Raw genomic sequence first — 24,054 nt, 5'->3', positions numbered from 1 at the left:
CTTTGTCATTATTCAAACTAACGGATATATATTTTGTTTAGACATTTCCTCATTTAGAGACTTGGAGACAGAAGACATAGTACTATTTACGGTATCTTTAACCAACCACAGAAACAACAAAGGTTTATACATGTACGTGTACATGAAAACCAATGAATATATATTACAACTCTAGCAAACGTACTACGTCATTAATTAAACTCTACGCTCCTTTTCAAAAAATTGCAACTTCAACACCAATACGTGTTTAAAATCATTCAAAACCCCAAAATCTCTACAATACAACCTGCTTAATTTATGAGTAAACACTATTCAAATGTTCACCAAATTGAACGTACATTTTCAAATCATAGACAACATTTATTCATAAAAATTTCACCTTTTTAGACAGAGAAATGAATAATATTAAGAATTTAAATATTCCGTTGTCTGTCCTTTGGATGAGACCGGACTACCTAAATTCAGTGTGAGATGGCCTCTAGAAGAATTTTTACTAAACATGCTTTTTAAAAAGCGTCGAACAATTTCTTTAAAAAATAATGAATCAGATGAAAAAGGTTTGATAAAAATATTACATTTTTAAACTAGTGAAAGAACAAGGTTCACTTTTGCCGTATTTGGCCCTGTGAATTTCTGAAAAACTAAAACTTCATAGTTTTTTGTTAACAATGCATTGAATGCATTGAATATCACTTAGATCTTTGGTGATTGCATATCTATCAAAATTGACGTAATTTTCTGGCTAGTCAATGCATTATGACGTTACAAAATGAGTCAATTTCCTCACATTATGAAAAAAAAAATTAAAGCTATTTTTCGATATTTAATGTACTCTTTGATTTAAAATATGCAACCAGTAAATGATAGAACTGTTTTTAAGGATTAAAAATGTCTTTTATTTTAGAGATCAGAGAGAGCGCTTATATTATTTTTCTTCACTGAAAGAACTCAATTATACCTGTTTACCTAAAAATTCAAGAACATTAATTGTAATTTCTTAAGGCCAGTTCTCCGAGACTTGGACGTTAAGGAGAAAATTTTAAATAGAAATTGAAAAAAAATGAAGTTTCTATTTTATTTTTATGCTTCAAATGAACAATCAAGTATTAATCAATCAATTGGTATATCTACAGTGCCATTTTATGCATAAAGTGAACCAACTTCTTCATGGTCATATTTCGTTTTTTTAGGGGTTGTTGTTGTTGTTGTTGTTGTTGGTGGTGGTGGTGGGGGGGGGGGTAGGGTTGATTGATGTTGTTCTTGTTTTTATTTTTTCTTTGCTTGGTGTACTAAATATTACGTGATTATACGTAAAGAATAACATTAGCATTAAATCTTTTAAGTTTAGATAAAAAAGATTTAAGACAAACCTTTCATTTTACAGACAGACAAACGGGCATTCTTATTCAGTTTTTCGTTTCTTTTCCATGAAATCAATATATTCACCGAATAAATAAAATTCCTGAACAAATATACATTATTTTCACGAATTCCTTGGACTTTTCTTTATATGTACAATATTATGGTCAGATTTCATTCATTGATCTTTGATCTCCTTTTATTTTAAATTGTGACCATAGAATTTTCTACGAAAGGGCAAAAATTATTGTCTTACAATTTATCTATCCAAAAATGTACAAATCAGCTCTAGGGTAGGGTGGTACATTAAATTCAAATTTTTTATGGTCACTCCACTATAGAGTGCTCTCTCCGTGATCAGGAGGTCGTAAGTTCGTAACTAGGCCGCGACTAACCTAGGTTGATAAAAAATGGGATGCAACTGTTTCTTCACCATGCGCTCGGAACTTTGAAGTGAAAGTTGCAGGTCCTTCGGATGAGATCTTAAAAACCGAGGCCTTGTGTCAGCGGCAGGCGTTGGAACGATTAAGTTCCCTTACTGCTCAATGGCCTTAAGTGTCGAGTAAAGGTCTAAATTTTTAGCCCTTCACCGGCATACGGTGACGTCTCCATATGAGTGAAAAAATCTCGAGAGGAACGTTAAAAACTAACAATCAATTTTGACATTTACATTTTTCAATTAAATTATTTTAAAAAATCTCACTCTTTTTGACGTTTGAGTTTTATACAGATTTTATCATGTCTTCTTCTTTCATTATAATCACATGTAATATCTAAACGAAAATTACCACTCGTTGCTCGCAACGAGATCAGATCTAGTTCTTGTTACTGTTTTTGAAAATAAATTAAACTTTTTTCTGTAGTTTATTCCATTATTCCGAGCTGCATGAATTGTTTTGTGTTTCAACATCATACAAATTTTGTTCTGAAACGATCGATGAATATCACAACACGACATAGTCACATGCCTCGGAAATGGAGAAAGTGATTCGTAACTTGAAAAGCTATGCCTTGTTGAAACACGTCTCTAAATATTGTTCCCGTTTAGTTATTTTAAAACTAAAAATACTTTTGGATGACTCACTATTTGTACTTTCAAGACATATGTTGCATAAAAAATAAAAAATAAAACTGACGACTTTACGAAACATCCTGATGTGACAAAGAATTGGCGACTTCACTATACATGCATATACGAGGGCTATTCGGAAATTGTTGAGACATTAACTTTGCAAAGAGCAAAGATAAATTCAGGAAATTCATCGACATTTTATAAGTAGTGAATAAAACAAATATGCAAAAAAAAATTAATTTATCTGATATTTAGATAGGTTCTGGTGAAATTATAAACATGCATACCCCTATCAACTTGGATCAGTATCGCTACATAATTTTGACGTCATGACAGCTGGATATATGGACGTGAATCAATCGAGAAGCTTTACTTGTTTTTCTTAAGTTATTGTATATAACATAACAAAAATAAACCAATAGCTTTTCATCAACGATTAATTGGTTCACCAGTGTAAAAGTTTCCTTTATCATATATACAGGATTACTTTGCATCATGTAGTGCCGATTTATACAACGCAGATCAGCCTAATTGATTCCTTTAGGTCAAATTTGATGGTTGTCCGAAGCTTTTGATTTTATTTAGGTTGATTTATTGGTAAAAAAAAATTATATACTTATGAAATAACCCTTAAACTTGATTTGCAATTTTGTTGTTATTGTTGTAGCAGGTTAGTCAGTCTGGAAAAGAGTTTTAAGGACAGATGAAACAAAAAAATGGATGCCCGGATTCGTATAGATTTTTTGCCTAAGTGTATCGCAATTAATGCACATAATAAATTTTCTAGAATATAAAGAAATTGTTAACCTTCTGTGCATGATGTTCAAAGGTCTGCCCTTCTGAAACCATCCTTATTAATCCTTACAAATATTTTTCATTTAAATTCCATTTTTGTGCAAACTAGAATATTAAATTAAAAACTACGCGGTGAAAGTTATTCATTTTTCCTCATTTAAACGTGACCCAAGTTGTTATTTTCAAATTCTTTGACAAAAGTTTGTTTGTATCATCTGTCCTTAAATTGCGCTACAAAAATTTTTAAGACTCTCACTGCTTGACGTTAAATTCCATTTTTTCGTCGCCATCGAAATTCTTCACTGCGCTTTATTTTGTAAACAATCTCCGTATATCTGATCAGAATTCAAATATAGTTGCACAACATGCAGTCAAAATAAAAATGAAAAAAAAAAATAAAAATAAATGAATTATGTTCATTGTTATAATAATTGGTCCATCGGGGATTTGAATTTTGTTGTTACATATTTTTTATCTGATTAAGTCACTGCTAAGGGTAATCCTACCATAGACAGATATATATATACCAACAAAATTTAATATTTTTAAAATATTATACCCGCACTTTCTAAAGAAAGTTCAGGTATATTGTTGTTACTCATGTCCGTCCGTCCGTCCGTCCGTCTGTCTGTCCGTCCGTCCGTCCGTCTGTCACACTTTTCTTCCCTGAACTCCTCTTACATTTTACACAGTAGCTTAATCATCTTTTGGGAGATGGTTGGTGGTGTCATGTAGATGTGCAGTAAGGTTTCGGAATTTTGATTTTGCCCCGGGGGTCAAATGGGGGTCGAAAAATGACGTTTTTTATGCAAAAAGCCCCGTCTTCCTTGAACTCCTTCTACATTTTACTCAGCAGCCTAATAATCTTTTGGGAGATGGTTTGTGGTGTCATTTAGATGTGCAGTTAGGTTTTGGAATTCTGATTTTGCCCCAGGGGGTCAAATGGGGGTCGAAAAATGATGTTTTTATGCAAAAAGCCCCGTCTTCCCTGAACATCTCCTACATTTTACACAGTAACCTAATCATCTTTTGGGAGATGGTTGGTGGTGTCATGTAGATGTGCAGTAAGGTTTCGTAATTTTAATTTTTCCCCGGGGGTCAAATGGGGGTGGAAAAATGACGTTTTTTGTGCAAAAAGTCTTGTCTTTCCTGAAGTCCTCCTTAATGTTACTCAGAAGCCTAATCATCTTTTAGTAGAGTTAAATATTTTGAAAATTATGTAAAACATCAACGTTAAAGGGTAAAAAAAGCATCGCTTGCTGGGAAACACCTTGAATTTTTATGAGTAATTAATGTACATGTCAAATGTGGGAGTCATATCTCATCTCAATCAAAAGTTATAAGCAAATGCAACTTTTTTAAAAAGTAGGTTAGGCTTCAAGGTCACGGTCACAGAGTAAAAGTCATGATTCATTTGGAAAGGTCTTATTACAGGTAATAATATACATGCATTATAATATGAATGCCCTAACTTTCTCTTTCAAAATGATGAATTTATAACAATTTAATTGTTTTGCAAGTAGGTCAAACTTCTAGGTCATATGTAAAAAAAAAAAAAAAAAAAAAAAAACCATGCCATTCTCACAGGTAAATACTAGTACATAAGTTTAATATAAATGCCTTGTCTTTTCTCATTCAGTAGATATGATCGTGATGACCAAGGTCAATTTTATTCAGACAGAAGGACAGTCTGACATACAAATGTACATATTTCTATATAAATTGCATGGGTAAAATTGGCCCAGTGGTTCTAGAGAAGTTAAAAATGTAAAAAGTTTTCAGACAAACAGATGGATGACATGTCACGACAGACGTTATATGATAAGGAAACCAACAAAGCTCAAATGAGTGTTTTGAAAGGGTTACAATATGGTTGCAGTATTTGAAAAGCTGTTTTTTTTTCATGCAGAGATATGCATGACCAACAAAATCATGTTTTATATTTTCTTTTGTAATTTGTTTGTTTGTTGTGAATACATCTCTCTCGGGAATTTTTCCCACATATGGAGACATCACCAAATAATAATGAAGACAAGATGTGTTTGTGAAACACTGATATCCCAGTATGGAAGCCTATAGCGAAGGTTGAAGTTTCTCAAATATATGTCAAACTTAAAGGTCAAGGTCAAAGGGTTCAAATTGTTGGTATCAGAAAAAAAGTCTTGTCACAAGAAATGCACATGTGAAATAAGTAATCCCTAGTACTTCCTGTTCAAAAGTTAATTGCCAAGGTTAATTTTTTAAGTGGTTCAAACTCTAGGGTCAAGGTCAAACATATTTATACCTGTTGACAGTTCACAATGAATACACATGTTAAGCATGAAAGCCCTAGCACCTACTGATCAAAATTTAGGCCAAGTTTAAAGTTGGGTATTTTTCTTGAAAAAAAAGGTGTATCCTAGGTCAAGCGATCGATCAGAGGTAAAAATTAATGGTACCCAAATAAAAGGTCTTAATTGTCACAAGAAATAAACCTATAAAATTTGAAAGCCATTTGTATAGCCCATCCCACTTAAAACTTATGGGCAAGGTTATAATTTCTGCAGACAAATAGACAGACATAATATAAACACAAGAAACAAAATATGTATAATTAGTCAAATGGAAAAAAATATACTATTTATTTGGAATCAGAAAATAGATTGTTATTTCAGGGACAGGGAGTGGGTAGGGAGATTGGACCCCCCCCCCTGGAATTTGCTTTGTTATTTAAACAAGACTATATACTGAAGCAAATAAAAATGACTTTGGACATCCTCCCCCTAACTTAGAAAACACTGACCCCACTATCAATGTTTTTATTTTGTTCATTTGTTTTCAGTTTATGAGTTTTTTTTCTCCTGCTTGTCAGGAAATTCTGAGCTGGAATTTTTTGACTGAGATGTGAACTCCCCTCCCTAATCCCGAAAAAAAATTCTGGATCTGCACCAGTATTGGCAGTAACTGAATGTCACATCGACAACGGGAGATAACTTCGCAATATGAAATTCGTCTAGTGTGGCAATGATCTTTGACCCATTTTGAACTTTAACCTAATCGTTTGGGTTTATTTTATCCCCTACTATACTTAAAATTGTACTTCCCGACCTCCATAGGTCTTGTCAACTTCATGAAATATAAATCCAATTATAACACAAAATGAATTAATCTAATGCACACCACACTGCAGCATACATGTTCTAATGTTATTCCATTCGGAAAACCTTCGTGCCGTCGATTCCGTCCCCTTATCAGATGAAGTGGGAATCGGCCGAGGTGTACCGAATGGAGTTTAATCTAAAAATATGATAATGGGTGACGTAACGTGATGTGATGTAGAATTTACATGTCAAGAACAAATTTTAAATTAATTCATAACAAACAATGTTTTAACAAAACTGTTCCATCTAGCCTATTCCAAAAAGTATGTACTGTGTGATTGTGGTGTCGAGGGGGGGGGGGGATTAGTAAATTTAAAAAGGTCCTATTATGAGCAAAACATTAATCAAAATCTAATTTACATCATTAATAGAATTCAAACTGGTATATAATGAATTAAGCATGTAAAATAAATATAAGAGGTTCTGAGTTATAGGTCACAGGGAGAACTTCATACTCAATTTAATTTGATGAATACATGTAAATTACAGGCACGTAGCAACCGGGGGGGGGGGGGGCCCCCCCCCCCACACTTTCAAAAACGATGCTACGTGCCTGAATTATATAGAATTATTTTGACTTTTCCTTGGAAAGCCGCCCGTAGGATTGTGTATTTAGAGGCAAACACCTTAGTGCGGGTATTACTGTCTCATGACAGCATCTAGTTTATTTTGCTTTTGTGAAATTCTTAGTGTTTGTCAAAGTTAAATGCGAATTTTCATCGAAAAAACTTCAGGAGAAAGAAAAATATGCATAAGGTCTCAATAATTTTCAAACATAACCAGTATAATGTTATCCAATAGTAAGATTTAATGATGTTTTTACATCTTATGTACATGCAATAAACCCCATTCAATATTTGCACTTGTTCATCTACCCCATGTCAAGTGTTCGTTAATACAGTTGATAATAAGAATTAGTATGAAAATCAGAATATTACCCTTTTCCGATTTCTTTTTCAACCTCTTTAAGATGAATACCACTATAAGTACAGCAATGATAACGCCTATTATTACTCCTCCTGTGATTCCTACCACGGCCCCTGTAGGCAGTGTTCTGTCAGGGGGGTTCCTTTCTGTTTTAGCTGTTGTAGAGGGCTCTTTAGTTAACCTGATAGATTACAGTAATTTACAACAATTATGTTTATTGTAGACAACTGTCAGTTCTAGTATGTAAAAAAATATTTTATTTCTTCTTTAGTAACATGATTAATTCTTTTTTGAATAAAATCAATTGACACTGATTCTTTTCTTTTTCTTTTCAATAAATACTATTAATAATAAAAGATTTTCAAGGCATTAACTTCTGTTTTAGAGTATCATCTTAAATCAAGGTGCAAAAATTACATTATATGATTATATGCATATTTTAGAACATCAATATAGTCTAAAGATGGTTATAAGCACCCAAGCACTTATAATTATGAAAAAAAATGCAAAAAGACAAGACAGACAGAATTCTCTCTACTCACGTTATGTTTGGACAGGAGGGATCCGCATTAAAACATCTTTCTTTTGGATTTATGTCATGGCAAGCAGGAACTGTATTTAAATAGGATTTTGTGATTAATTATTGAAAAGTAGTGATGTATAGAGAAGTATTAGATTGTTCTCTTTTTTATTCATCTTATGTCAATATTTTTTTCTTGAATTTTATTCAATATTCTTTGTTTGCATTATATTACAAAATTCCAAGCATAATTAAAAAAAATCTGTTAATATTATAGTAATATTTTAAAGTAATAAATCATATTGTATTCATATTCAATGTCGACAAAAATGTGACCTAGTGTTGAAATTGTACATTTTTTATTAATTGGAATCATTGGAAAATTGACTATTTATATATGAAGGAAATACTTACATTTATACAAGTCAGAAAGAAAGAAGTGATTTGACGGACATCCATGTGTAAATTTCAGACAGCTGGTTTGGTCCAAATTTCCATTTTCAAAAACTTTCAAACAGTTACCTGTTTTTTTAAAATATATAATTAAAAATACAAAATACAATTACTTTAAACAATGTTTGACTGCATACAAATGGGATAAATACCTTTGGTATATAATCCAGTGGTTGTTATATTATAACAGAACTCCACCAGGCTTGACCTCTGGTGACTGGGAACACAGACGTACTGACTCCGACCATTCTCATCCACACCACACCCCAGTCTGGTAGCCGAGTCTGTGTACTCTGTCTTGTTACTGGGACAAGACTCCACAATGTAACCAAAGGATCCGAACTTCATCTTTGACTTTTCCCTTAACTTTCCCTTAAACAGATTATAACATGACAGTATTGGAAGATTTGGTAACATAAATTCCACAAAAGGAGTCCATAGAGGAATTCCACAAAAGGAGTCCATAAAGGAAATCATAGTTACAGTGGACCTTCAGATATCCGGACGCCAGATATCCGGATCCTTCAGTATCCGGACAATTTTTCATCGGAACAAGATTTTAAATGTTATTGTGTCTTGTTTTACTGGTGATTCAAATATCCGGATGCTTCACATATCCGGACAAATTGACTAGGAAACAAAGCGTCCGGATAAATGAGGGTCCACTGTACTTGTGTACTTTATTTTTTATCAGTGTATTCCATTTTAAATTATCTATAATTATCTCAGTTCCAGAATACATTGTATTAGCATTTTAAAAGCCTCCATGTCTTGAACATGACATTTTTTCAGAAGATTACAAGAAAGAATACCCGAAAAAAAAGTCTTCGTTCATTAAATCTTTAGTAAAAGCGCTAGCATGAAATTATGAATGATAAGGAAAAGAATTAGATAAGAACTTTTGCACAACAGTAACCTTGTATTTAACCTGTTTTAACATTATGCATATTGCTTTTTTTTGCTTCTCTGTCAAAATGTGGACTTCCATTTTCAAAATGAGTGTTTTGATTTTATTTTCTTTTCCTAAAATGTTCAAAACGACAGTAGATCACACCCTATATATTACCGGAAACTGGGACAACCGAATTAACTGTGACAACAGACGGCAAAGTTGTTTATCGGTATAACAGACTTCATTTATTTCCATAGGCCTAGTCACAGGGGGAGGGGGCATCGGGGGCCCTAGCCCCTCCCCAACTTTCAGATCTTGGGGGAGAGAGAATGTCTGTGCACCGCCCCCACTTTTTAATGAAGAACAAAATAACAAATTTTTGAAATAATATAAAAATATAGTTGTTTAATACATATGTTTAGAAAAATAGGAAGTGAAAGTAACTTGCCTTTGAAAAAAAGGTGCCTACCCCCACTCATCCCCCAACCCCCAAGAAATAGGATTTCCGAGTTTGTTGAACTTTCTTTCTTTCTTTTTATTTCTTTTTTGTTTTGGCTCGTCAAAGAATTATTGGACTTGAGCCCCCCTCTCTCCCCCCCCCCCCCCGAAATAGGATTATCGAGTTTTGGAAACTTTCAATTCTTTTTTTTTTTTGCTTGTCAGAGAATTTCTGCACTTGAGCACCCCCACCCACCCCCTACCCCCCCAAAAAAAAACTTTTACGTTTGTGACTACGCCTCTGTTCATTTAACATTTATTTCTAATTTATAATAATATAAATTATAATAAATTCAGGCTCTTAAAGGTATAGCTACAAAATATATGGATAACGAATGGATAATATTTGTTGTTTAATAAAAGTGTCCGAAGCAAAAAAAAAAATGTTTGATGAAATCATTTCGGCTGTCTTATACATTAGTTGAGGCAAACAATGACAACAGATTTAAAACGAAATCTGGCAATCTGAAGCAGTGGATACAAAGTTTGATAGAGAGTATAAATTCTTCAATATGCTTCAATTTTCGGGGTGGGGAGGGGGTTGTCCTGCCCACAAGTACATTTGGTTGCTATACGACAGCAACTGATTCAAACTTTTTTTCGATTATCAACATGAACATGTTTTAAATAAGAAGGTTCATTGGTAAATGTGCGTAAATTTTGTTTTCCAGCAATATGGATCGAAAAACGGATAATTGGAGCTGTAAAGTATCATGGACCAGAGTAAAGTACTTAAAGTTCTTTACGTAAATAATTCAAAAATAATATACGGGAACTTTTCTAAATTTTTTAGACATTTACTTTAACTTCATAAAGGGCGTGCAAAGATAAATTCGGGAAAAGTCATCAATATTAAATAAAGAACGAATAGAACAATTACACTAAATTCCAAATGTATAGGAAATCTAGATAAGGTCTGCTAAAATTATTAACATGCAGATATCTATTGAACTGGAGCAGCACCGCTACGTCAATTTACCTTACTTAACGTCACGTCAACCGATGTTTTCGCGAGTAAAACGATATGATCGAGATGCTTTGACTCTTCTTCCTTTATTGCAATACATAAAATTAAAAAAAAATCAAACTGTCTCTTATCTTAAACGATTCTTTTAACAATATGGACTATTGCTACACCAGTATAAAATTTCTTGTGTCATATATACCTGATGACCTAGCGCTAATTTGTTCAGTACGGGTTTACGTTATTTAAAATTCCGTGTCGGTAAAACTCGATGGTCGTCCGGAGCGTTTGATTTTACTCTGATTGAATTATTGCTGAGAAAAAAATATGAACAAATAATATAACAATCCCTTGGACATGATTTTGAATTGTTTGAGCAGGTTGGCTAGTTTATTAAATACTTCTGTATAGAGCTACTCAAAATTTTAGGTATCTCGCTCCTCCGCTTTGACGTAAAAAATCATTTTGTCGCCGAAGGCTCAAATGTGCTTTCCTGATCACATTTTGTCCGTCGTCCGTCCGTCTGTCCGTCTGTAAACTTTTCACATTTTCGACTTCTCCTAAAGAACCACAGGGCCAATTTTGACCAAACTTGGTACAAAGCATCCTTGGGTGAAGGGAAATTTAAATTGTTTAAATGAAGGGACATATCCCATCGCAAGGGGAGATAATCAAGAAAGACAAAAATAGGGCGGGGTCATTAAAAAATCTTCTTCTCAAGAACCACTGGGTCAGAAAAGCGGAAACTTATGTGAAAGCATCCTAGGGTAGTGTAGATTCTAAATTGTAAAAATCATGACTTTCGGGGGAAGGGTGGGGCCACAATGGGGAATCAAAGTTTTACATAGAAATATATAGGAAAAATCTTCTTCTCAAGAACCACTTTGCCAGAAAGGTTGAAACTTATGTGGAAGCATTCTTTGGTAGTGTAGATTTTAAATTGTTCAAATCATGACCCCCGGGGAAAGAGCGGGGCCACAATGGGGAATCAAAGTTTTACATAGAAATATTTAGGAAAAATCTTTGAAAATCTTCTTCTCAAGAACCACCGGGCCAGAAAAGTTGAAACTTATGTGGAAGCATTCTTGGGTAATGTAAATTTTGAATTGTTCAAATCATGACCCCAAGGGGAAGGGTGGAGCCACAATGGGAGGGGTCAAAGTTTTACATAAAAATATATAGGAAAAATCTTTGAAAATCTTCTTTTCAAGAACCACTGGACCAGAAAAGCTGAAACTTATTTGCACATGGAAGGATCATGGGGTAGTTGTTTCAAAATGTCTTAATTATGATCAGTGGGGTAGGGTGGGGATACATAATGTATTACAAGGGGGAAATCTGGTTAAGAACAGAATGGTCAAAGCTTCTCAGGTGAGCGATGTGGCCCATGGGCCTCTTGTTTTTATCAGAATTCTTAAAGACTTGCACAACATGAAGTTCAAGTAAAATTAAAAAACTATATACTGAAATTAAATAATTTGCTATGTTATTATAAGCCCATTGTTGATTAGAATGTTGGTAATACATATGTTCAATACCTGAATTCGTGATTACGCCGGGTACCACTTACATTGACATATTCTTATACCAGTGAAGATAATACATTTAATATTGTATATTATCTCTTGCTCTAATGAGTTCTCAATGTTTTTAAACGAGAGGCGTTCATTAGAAAGCAAAATATACACAGTGTCTCAATAATTTCAGAAATGCCCTTGTAAGTATTCATTATTTATGGGGTATCTGTAAAGTGCGAAACGAAATAGAAACGAAACGATCTGAAACGAAACGAAATCTGCCGAAAGGAAACGAAATCTACCGAAACGAAACGAAACCTACCGAAACGAAACGAAATCAAAACGAAACCTGCCGAAACTAAACAAAATTTCCAGAATGTTTATATGGTCTATTTTTACTTCATATGAAATTTATATAGTTCAAGCAACACAGGCAATTGTTTAGCTTCAAGTTCCTACATAGGCGTCAGAAGGAAATTGAAAGTGGGGGGGGGGGGGGCTTAACCAACAAAAAGGTAAACCCCAGTTTTCAATGCCTAGGTAAAATATATCTTTGTAAGAAAGTGGGGATGGAGGCTACCCCCCCTCCCCGCCGCTTCCGACACCTATGTCATATTTTATTACATGTAATATCTTAATGAATAATTTACCTACTTATAAATGACATCGTTCGCTTCGAGAGACTTTTTACTTGTCAGTTAAATCGTTTAAGACGTCTATGGTCAAGCTTCTTTATTGCAAACCACTCCTTTCTTCCTCCTCGATAAAGATAGGACCGTATGGTCTGTTCGTCTGTTGGAGTTACATGTATAATTGAACAAAAAAAAAACCCAGGCACATTGGAATGGAATACTAAATACTCTAAGTCTCTGGTTTATCCTATGTTTTAAGACATTCGCAATACAACAGTACAGTGACTTTATTTCGACCCGTACATAAACGAGCCTTTACACGTAACACATCAATTTTGATAGATATGTTGAATCTAGGTAAATAAGGCCTGAAAATAAGAGTAAGATATAAAAATTAAAAAATAATGCACATATTGAAACTATACATGCATAGTACGCTCGAGCATATTTGCAGCTTGCAAACATGTAAATGCATCATTAGACTGAGAAGGGAGCATAATTTATCGGTAATTTAATTAAAAAGAAGTAAAAAAAAGTCAACATGTAGTTACACATTTATAATTATATATATGTACCTTGATTAAAAAAACACAAAACATTTTAATAGTGTTGTTTTGTTTCGTTTCGGCAGGTTTCGTTTTGATTTCGTTTCGTTTCGTCTTGATTTCGTTTCGTTTCAGTAGGTTTCGTTTCATTTCGGTAGATTTCGTTTCGTTTCGGCAGATTTCGTTTCGTTTCGGCAGATTTCGTTTCGTTTAAGTTCGTTTAGTTTCGTTTCGTTTCTATTTCGTTTAGCACTTTACAGGTACCCTTTTTATGTACAAGTTTTATGATTTTATAAACTTGGGTTTTCAAATTGCTAATTTTGGGCATTCCTTGCGAAGCTGTTATGTCTGCTGCAGAGTTCACCAAACTGAATTGTACACAGGAAGAGTGTTCTGGCAGACTATTGCGGCCAAAATAACAACTATTGCTATATTATCTTGCAGCAATCATGCAGGAACTCTTAATGTTTGCAGGAACATTGCAAGAAACATTCATGCCACTCTATTGTTCGCAGCAATAAGTCCGTTGGAAACATGACATTTGACAAAGTGAAGGTTTGCATGAAGCTCGAAAGAAAGTAAAAAAGTAAAACCAGCCAATGAAATATAGACTGCGCCTAGGCCAACAAAGAATTCGCCATTTTAAAACATTTGAATAGAAGTTGAAGATATTTCTGTATTTTGGTAGGAATAAATACATGTATATACCATTTCAAATGATTACAAAATCGCTTGAAGTAGGTACATGTACATGTATATACATTGGCGCACACAACTTCTGGCTGATAAAATATTTTTTTTTACTATAAAAGTGATGATTATACCTTTTCAGTCATCAACTTCCCTTACTTATGCAGGAATATACCTTCATCACATACATACAAGACGAATAACTCATCATCGATACGCAAGAGTATGGTCTACGTAGGTTTTTCTAAAATTTCTAAAACGGGGTAAATTATTGACAACAGATTGACGAAACAATAATATCAACAGATTTTAGCTCACCTGAGCCGAAGGCTAGAGTGAGCTTTTCTGATCAAAACTTGTCCGTTGTCTGTCGTTGTAGTCGTTGTTGTCGTTGTCGTCGTCGTCGTAAACTTTTCACATTTTCATCTTCTTCTCAAGAACCACTGGGCCATTTTCAACCAAACTTGCTACAAAGTATCCTCGGGTAAAGGGAATTTAAATTTGTTCAAATGAAGGGCCACACCCTTTTCCAAAAGGAAATAATCATGAATTTGTTAAGAATAAATGGCATTTTTAAAAAAGATTTTCTTCTCTAGAACCGCTGGGCCAGGAAAGATGAAACTCATGTGGAATCATCCTCAGGTAGTGTAAATTCAAATTTGTTCAAATGGTGTGTTCCCCGAATGGCTACTGGAATAAAACAACAAGTAATTATCACACTCAATTAAGGGGCCCTCTAAGGGGTACAGGTAGACTTACCTGTGTTTACCTGGATAAGCAATATTTTGTAAATCAGATATATTAATTCAATTATATTTTAATTCAGAGGGTTTTCTATTTTCCAAAATATACTGAATAAAAATATATGTAAATATAAGTAGATAAAATTAAGATTTAACAAAATTGAAATTTTTATTGTACCTTTAATTTAATTTTTTCCCCAAATTATTAATAGTATTGATTGAGAACTTAAAAATTATTATCCCTTTTTGTGTTAAATTTTCAAACTCTTTTAGATAAATTAACACAAGTGTTTTTTTTTAAATAATATATACCGGTAGATATATATGTATGATAAATAAAGTGTTTCTATAAAGTTTTGTTTAATTTATTTTATTTATCTATCATTTTGAATTATCAAAACATTCTATTAAATAATCATAAAATCCAGATGAAGTTTATGAACTTCTTCACCTTTCATGGCAATCCTTTAGTTGCAAAGAAATATACGGAGATGGACTAAATAAATTGTAAATATGTGTTATATGAAAGTGAAACAGTGTTATCTCATATATATATAATGTGAAAATCAGTGCTGCTAATCAATAGAACATCAAGATAATTTATTGTTTTTAAAATGATTTGTGCTTGTAAAATTATTTATTTATAAAAATATGTATACAAAATATTTATATAGTGCTCAAATTAAAATAAAATGAGATGAATTTCCATTTTATTTTTTTTCAATTATGGTAGATTATTCATACCGGTAAGTCTACCTGTACCCCTTAGAAGGCCCCTTAATTGAGTGTGATAATTACTTGTTGTTTTATTCCAGTAGCCATTCGGGGAATAAACCGTTCAAATCATGACCCCCGGAGCAAGGATGGGGCCAAAATGGCCGACCCAAATTTTACATAGGAATATATAGGAAAAATCTTTGAAAATCTTCTTCTCCAGAACCAGTAAGCCAGGAAAGATGAAACTCATGTGGAATCATCCTCAGGTAGTGTAGATTATGTTTGTTCAAATCATGACCCCTGGGGCATGGGTGGGGCCAAAATGGCCGACCCATGTTTTACATAGGGATATTAGGGAAATCTTTTAAAATCTTCTTCTCAAGAACCCCTGGCCCAGAAAAGATGAAACTCAAGTGGAATCATCTTCAGGTAGTGTAGATTCAACTTTGTTCAAATCATGACCCCTGGGGCAAGGGTGGGGCCAAAATGGCCGACCCAATTTTTACATAGGAATATATACATGTAGGAAAAATCTTTAAAAATCTTCTTCTCCAGAACCAGTGGGCCAGGAAAGATGAAACTCATGTGGAAGCATCCTCAGGTAGTGTAGATTCAAGTTTGTTCAAATCATGACCCCCGGGGCAAGGACGGGGCCAAAATGGGTGACCCAAGTTTTACATAGGAATATATAGGAGAAATCTTTAAAAATCTTCTTCTCCAGAACCCTTGGGCCAGGAAAGAAGAAACTCATGTGGAATTGTCCTCAGGTAGTGTAGATTCAAATTTTTTAAATCATGACCCCCGGGGCAAGGGTGGGGCCTAAATGGCCGACCCAAGTTTTACATAGGGATATATAGGGAAACCTTTTAAAATCTTCTTTTCAAGTACTTCAAAGCTATGATTAGTGATATTTATATGGAATCATATGTAGTGTAAATTCTTGTTTGTTCAAATGATGAACGCCTGGAAGGGGGGGGGTAAAAAATTCAAGCCCGATGTGCTCAGGTGAGCGCTGTGGCCCCTGGGCCTCTTGTTTTAAGTCATCATTTCGTTATTTCTAGAGAAGTCCCTGTCAGCAATTAAATTCCATCATTGATACAAATGCTGATTGACTTTTCTCCCATATACAGTATATAGGAATTGTTAGGCCATTATTCGTATACACTGAATTGTCTGCGGATCAATTTTTCTTTTTTCTTCCAATCATAACATGAAGCAAATGACGGGATTTGGTTCGCAGGGGATGATCACTCCTCCATGCAAGTGAATTATGTCCACTTCTGATGTTTTAGAATTTCCCATCTTCTATTCCATTTTGTATCGTTTAATGGCATTTTGAGCTTGAACACTGTACGCTACTACTGTAGTATCTTTATATATTTTTGAAAAAAAAAATAATATTCACAGCAGGCTATATAGCTAGCGGTAACTCTTTTTTGCATGGTTTACTGTTTGCTGTATGATTAACTATGCTTGCAGCAAACTTGCTGCAAACACAAAAGTTTTTTTAAAGTCTGTCATGGTTCCTTTAGCTTCGTTGCAGCAAAGAACTATATAGGGTTTCTATAATAGTTTGGCCCCCGTTTTTGTCACAATTTAAATGCCGATAAACCTCAATGAGATTGATATTTTTTGAAAGATTAGAATTTATACTTTTCTTTTATGGTTAAATTGATATGTTGATTTAAGTAATATGCAGAGAATTGAAGGTTTAAAGTGACTAAGTTTAAAAGAAAACGCCTAAAAGTGGCATTTTCAGCATCGTTATCGGCGATTTTAGGTATGTGCGACGCCTTGAACAAGAAAGATATTTACACACGTAAAAGATATTTTCAAAGAAGGTCTTCATTCAAAAATTAATCTTGTTCATAAAGTCGCACACACTTAAAAAAAATATAAAAAAAAACCTTGAGAAAAATAGCACTTTCTCAGTAGCTTCTGACTCGCGTGACGTCACAAGTATGTACGGAGAATGACGACGACGTTGTTGACATGTGTTGAATTTTTTTATTTCGAAGGTAGCATCATCTATCGATTGCTTCATGTATATTTTCCAACGTTAAGTTCTAGACATATCTGTTTTAGAAACATATTTGTGATTAAAGAATATATTTTATCGGGATTTACATTGAGCTGTTGATGTGTGAATGTAAGGGTGTGGATCTCAAGGAACACGATGATCGAGTTTGACCTTCGAATCGCTCGAACTTCGTCTACTGTACATTAAATCAGTTCACAGAAGAAATATATACACAGTATACATTTAATAAAATTATTTGATCATGTCATAATATTTTCATTTTGTGTGTGTGCATATTTCTATATCTTCTTTATACGTTGTCATTTCTTCCCGTATCGTTCATTGTTTACCTGTTTACAAGGCAACAAATGTACGGCCACCCAGACGTGTAAAAAATTGAACGTTATTCTAAGAAGTTCGGGACATTTGTAATTTCAATAAAACCAACTAAAATAATTTTTTTTCTATAAATATTGAGTACAACTAGACAACAAAAATAGTATTAATATTTCTATGATTTAATTTTATTGCATAATTTATATGTACAAAATAAAATTAATAAATAGGCCTGAATAAAGATAAATAAAAATAATAGTAAGAAAGTTTTGAATCAACATTTTATTTATATAGTCACGGTGCTACAAAATAATCAAAATGCATCACATTTTTAATTCTAATAATTCATTAATTTAATTTCTGAATTTTTAGGGTTAATTTGTTATTATAAGAATCATCAAAGCGTGAATTATTAAATTAAATAGGCTTATATACTTACATGTAGTTGTATTACGATGGACCCGTTATACATGTACATATACATGTAGTAATAATAAATTCTTTTATTTAGACAGGATAGCACAATTAGTACATATGACTAGTTTACATTGTGGTCCTGTATAAAACATATTTACAGACAGATATAAAAAAAAAAGAGTAGAAACTAGAGTAAAAAAAGAATACATACATAGCATGTTATATCAGACATATTTGTACATACTAATAAATAAACTACTAGTATTAAATATTATACCATACGATAATATTCATTGAAGAAAAGTTTCTTCACCTGTTCAAATTATAATTTTGCAAATATGCAGATTTAAAAGAAGCTAAAGAATTACAGTTTCTAACAGTGTCAGGCAACTGGTTCCATAAAATTGCAGTTGAAACATTAAAAGATCGTTTATAATACTCTGTTCGTGCTTTTGGAATGTATAAAAGGCCACTAACACTACTCCTTGTTGCCTTAGAGCTAACCTGGTTAACATATCTAAAAACATGCAAATATTCTGGTGTCAAACTTTTCATAACTTTAAAAGCAAGGACAAGTTTTCTATATATAAAATAATCATGTATAGGCATCCATTTAAGAGCACTAAAAATGTCAACAGTAGGAGTTTGAATGTCTTTCACATTCATGATAATTCTTGCGGCCCTTTTCTGTAATCTAAAAATTCTATCAATAAAACTCTTGTTTTTGGCTGAACACCAAACAGTGTAACAATAGTTAAAATGAGGAAAAATAACAGTGTTATAAACTTTTAACAATGCTGCCTTCGACATAAAACTTTGAAGACGGCGTAAAATACCTATTTTTTGTGAAAGCCTTTTACATAAAAATTCAATTTGTACAGACCAGGTTAAACATTCATCTATATGTACACCAAGTAGTTTGACACTTTTAACAGTCTCTAATACAACATCACCTACTTTGATACACAATTTTCTACATTTTGAGAGCCTTTGTGCAGTACCAATCAACATGCATTGTGTTTTCTTTAAGTTCATCGTAAGCTTATTACTTTCCATCCATTTCATAGAATTTAAAAGATCATCATGCAACCTTTCTTCAATAACATCAATAGATTTATGTGACACATCCTGTGACGTATCATCTGCATAAATATTGACATTTGAGTGCTTCAGACATTTTGGATAATCATTTACAAATAAAATAAAAAATAAAGGCCCCAATATAGATCCCTGTGGCACTCCTATTGTAACATCATATGTAGTCATATACCCTTCCTCTCTTAAAATTTTTTTACTGATTACTGCAGTAGCACTCAACACGATAATGATTTTTTTTTTTACCTCAACTGTTTTATTTTTATTTTTTAAAAAAATATTATACTAATTAATTTCTTTTTATTTTAATTAACTAGTTATTTTTTTTTCCGGACTCTACAGATAGGAAGTTTTAAAATACATTTTTTTGAGTGTTGAGAAAGTGGCGTGTGTTATTGCTACCTTCGTAGTTTTTAATACAGTCAAGGTTGTTACCCGTGTAGTTGTATTTCTTGTCAAAAAAATCTCAAAAAGTACACTGTACCAGTTGAAATTAATTTTTTATCGAAGAGGCAAAAGACTAGAAAATGATTGATTACTCGGAGATGAAGGGCAACAGATTCTAACCTTAACTCGGCACTTAGGGTAGTTGACCAGCGAAAGATCTTTTTCTTGCCATTTCCTACTACACATGGGACCTCGGTTTATACGAATTCAAACGAAGGACCGGCCTCCACGTCCCTTGGTAAGATTCGATGACGCAACATAAGGATTGACTCCTTATACTTCCCGACTCTATAGAAAGATACTCTAACTACTGCGCAACGCAGGGATCTTATACCCTTCTTCTCCTCTTTTCGACGGGAGTAAATCAATTCCCTTTTGAGGTTAGGGTTAGGCTAAGTTTTTTTGAAAGATAAATAACAAATAAAATCTCTTCATGTCTAAAACACGATTTTTTTTTCAAAGTGCGTTAAGTGTCTCCATGGTAAAATATATTGATGTAGACTCTTTACGCACTTTGAAAACATTTTTCAAAGTGCTTTGAGTTGGTCCCAAATTTAACGCACTTTGAAAAAATTTTTCAAAGTGCGTGGATTTTGTCCCAAAAATTACGCACTTTGAAAAATTTTTTCAAAGTGCGTAATTTTTTCAAAGTGCGTTGCCACAATTCCCCGCCAATGGTATATATGTATTAGTAATGCAACATGAAAATTTGTATAAGGGTAAAATATTTAATCAGAATATTTCAAATAGTGATGCAGTTGAATTGAATCAGTATGTATCAGCATATGAAGTATGAAACTAGTTTTATTAACTTTAAAGGTACTTGGACACAGATTTGAAGTTATAATTTTCTCTTTAATATTACGACTTATATATTTTAATAGCATTTCACACAACAATTAATTCAAAATCTTATTTTGTTTAAAAGATATTGAAATTTCAAATTTTTCGGCGGGTTTGATTGACATATCCTTGCACTCTCACAAATTTAATTTTATTCTTAATCCTTAGGAAAAGTGGCAATCTCGTTTTGTATCAATGAAAAATATTAATACTATAATCCAGAAAATTCACTTCAGACACGTTCGAAAGCAAGACAAACACACAATATATTGTCAGTCCGTGCAGTTGTGGTAAGCATACTGTGACGATTGAACGCACCCGGTGAATTCTAAATATAAACAATAACAGAACTCGAGCCCTGTTTACAAAAACTGTGTACATAACACAAGTGTGCTCGATTTGCTAAACTCTGTACGCATCTCTTAGTTCGGAATGACGATACTTGTGAAGGTGTTTTGCTTTCTAACATTTCTACTCTGAATAAAATTATTTTTCTTGATAAAAGTTTTAATATTTCTCATTAAAGCAGATCAAATTGCCACTTTTTTCTTAAGATTAAGAATAAAGTTAAATTTGTAAAAGTGCAAGGATGTGTCAATCAAACCCGGCAAAAAATTTAAAGTTTTAATAACTTTTAAATGAAATAAAATGTTTAATTATTTTTTTGTGTGAAATGCTATGAAAATATGACTCGTGATATTATACAGAAAAAATGAGAAAATATTAACTTCAAATCTGTGTCCAAGTTCCTTTAAGTCAAATCAAGGGAAATGCAAAGGTCACAAACTGTTGATGCAGTTGAAAAGCTCTCATCAGCATGTATCAGCATTTGAAGTTGAAAAAAAAAATCAATCAAAAACGATTTCTTTGCTACTAACTTAAACACAAATTGATAAAAAAGTAAATGAAAGGTCAAGGTAAAAAATGTAAAATACAATTGAAGTGCTAACACCAATAAGTATCAGCTTATGAAGTTTGACATTAATTTAAGCAGCCTGTTAAGGCCTACTATGAGAAATCAACGGAAAATAGAAGTTCAAAAACGGGAATTGTTTTTATAACTGAATTTATTTTTATTCAGCTCTTTTATAATCGTAGAACTCAACTAATACTTTCGGAAATAGCATAGTATAACCTACTCTGTACTGTATGAAGGTTGGCCTCAACGATTCAGAGTCACGTGAATGCATAGTACGTGTACTGAATGTAGGTCATTGACAAATTCCAATATACATGTAGCAATATTCCAATTATTTAGTCTATACCCTTGCGAAAAAAAAAATTATTGTTTAAAAATTCCTCCATCTGCCTCTCACAGTACATGAAATACGACATTTTTACCAAAAAGATGTCATGATTAACAAGTTCATCGAGATCAGTGATTTGTTTATAAACAGTTGTTTAGGATTTAACTAGCAACTTTTAAAGATGCATTGATAAGTTTTATTGTTGTGTATTATGCTAATACAGTTTTAAGTTGCAAATCATTTCAAGTTCTGATATTACGAGGAATAAATACAAGTCAAATTTTTGTGTGACGTCCTAGTAAACTTTTCCTTTACAAATTAGGACCCGTCTATTTTTTCAGCCTTAACAGTGGTGCTCCGTAGGAAAAGTGTGGTCAATGTGAATGCAAAGGTCAAGGTAAAAATTTCTGATGCAGTTGCATATCTATCATCAATATGTATAACACATGAAGTAAAGTAAAATATCTAGAAAGATTTCTTAAATTAAAACTGAATTTAAAAAAAATTGATAAAAGTGAGGTCAAGACCAAAAAATGGACAATATCACAAACGTTGATTACGTCAGTATGTATCAGGATATATGAATTTCGAAACTAAATTAGGAAAAGCAAATTCCTTTTCAAAGGAAATGTCAAGGTAAAAAATGTTGATGCAATTGAATTGCTTTCGCCAGTATATAACAGCATATAAGATTTGATAAAATATTGAATGAAATCTTTAAAACTGAGCTAAGCACTAATTAAAAATAATTGAGGGCAAGTTTAAAGGAAAGGCCAAGATCAAAAATGGTGATGCAAATAAAATGGCTCTTTTAAGTATGTTTCTAACATGTGATGTTTGATAACACCTTCATGAATGGTATGTTTAAAACTGAGCTAAACACTTATTATAAAATTGAAGTCAATGTCCAAGGAAAGGTCAAGTTAAAAAATGTTGATGCAGGTGCATAGCGCTCCTCAATATCTATCAGCACATGAAGTTTGATGAATACATCTTGGATAGTTTCTTTGAAACTGAGTTTTGAACAGAGCTAAACACAAAATGTGAATAAGGATAGACAAAAGGACAGCTACACAGAAGGACGGAAAGACGGACATGACAACACTACATGCCAATGTCATATTGATGGCAGTGCATGAAAGTCATTTTAAAAGCTGAAATCTAAATTAAAACAAGAGGGCCATGGGCCACATCGCTCACCTGAGCACCTTTGGTCGGCCATTGTGGCCCCGCCCTACCCCCCAGGGTCATGATTTGAACAAACTTGAATTTACACTACCTGAGAATGCTTCCCTATAAATATAATCAATCATGGCTTGGCTATTCTTGAGAAGAAGATTTTTAAAGAATTTTCCTATATATTTCTATGTAAAAATTTTGTCGGCCATTGTGGCCCCGCCCTACCCCCGGGGGTCATTATTTGAACAAACTTGAATCTATACTACCTGAGAATGTTTCCCCATAAGTTTCATCTTTCCTGTCCCAGTGGTTCTTGAGAAGAAGATTTTTAAAGCATACCACCAAATTTTCATTAATTCCCAATTATCTCCCCTTGAATGAGGGCGTGGCCCTTCATTTGAAGAAACTTGAATCCCCTTCACCCAAGGATGCTTTGTGGCAAGTTTGGTTGATACTGGCCCAGGGGTTCTTGAGAAGAAGTCGAAAATGTGAAAAGTTTACAGACAGACAGACGGACAGAAAGACAAACGGACAGACAGACGGACACCGGACAAAATGTGATCAGAAAAGCTCACTTGAGCCTTCGGCTCGGGTGAGCTAAAAAAGGTTACTGATTGCCATTTTCTGTCGTCAGTGTTTTTCATTGTAACGATTACATGTATCTGCTGTTAAAGATAACCAAATTATCTTGACTTATCAAAATCAAACGCTTGCAGCATACTTACTAAACAACAAAGACCATCCACAAAATATAGTTATATACAATATATCGGAAAGTGGATTAGCAGTTTTTTTTTTATTATATTGCCTCATTTTGACAATATTTTCTTGCACAACGATTGAGAAATAACTATATTTTGTTCTTTATTTTGTTTCAATAGGAAAACATATTTTATTTTCAACAAAAATTTAGTTTAAAGTTAAATCAAAATGGTACATGTAAACCGCCGAATGAAAGTAAGTGAATTTTATAAATAGTCAAATTTATTATATCAATCATGTCTCT

The sequence above is a fragment of the Saccostrea cucullata genome, unplaced genomic scaffold (assembly GCF_032062105.1).
Source record: "Saccostrea cucullata isolate Sc308-1 unplaced genomic scaffold, CSIRO_AGI_Scuc_v1 ctg1029, whole genome shotgun sequence".
Taxonomy (NCBI): Eukaryota; Metazoa; Mollusca; class Bivalvia; order Ostreida; family Ostreidae; genus Saccostrea; species Saccostrea cuccullata.
Note: the sequence above shows the minus strand (reverse complement) of the source record.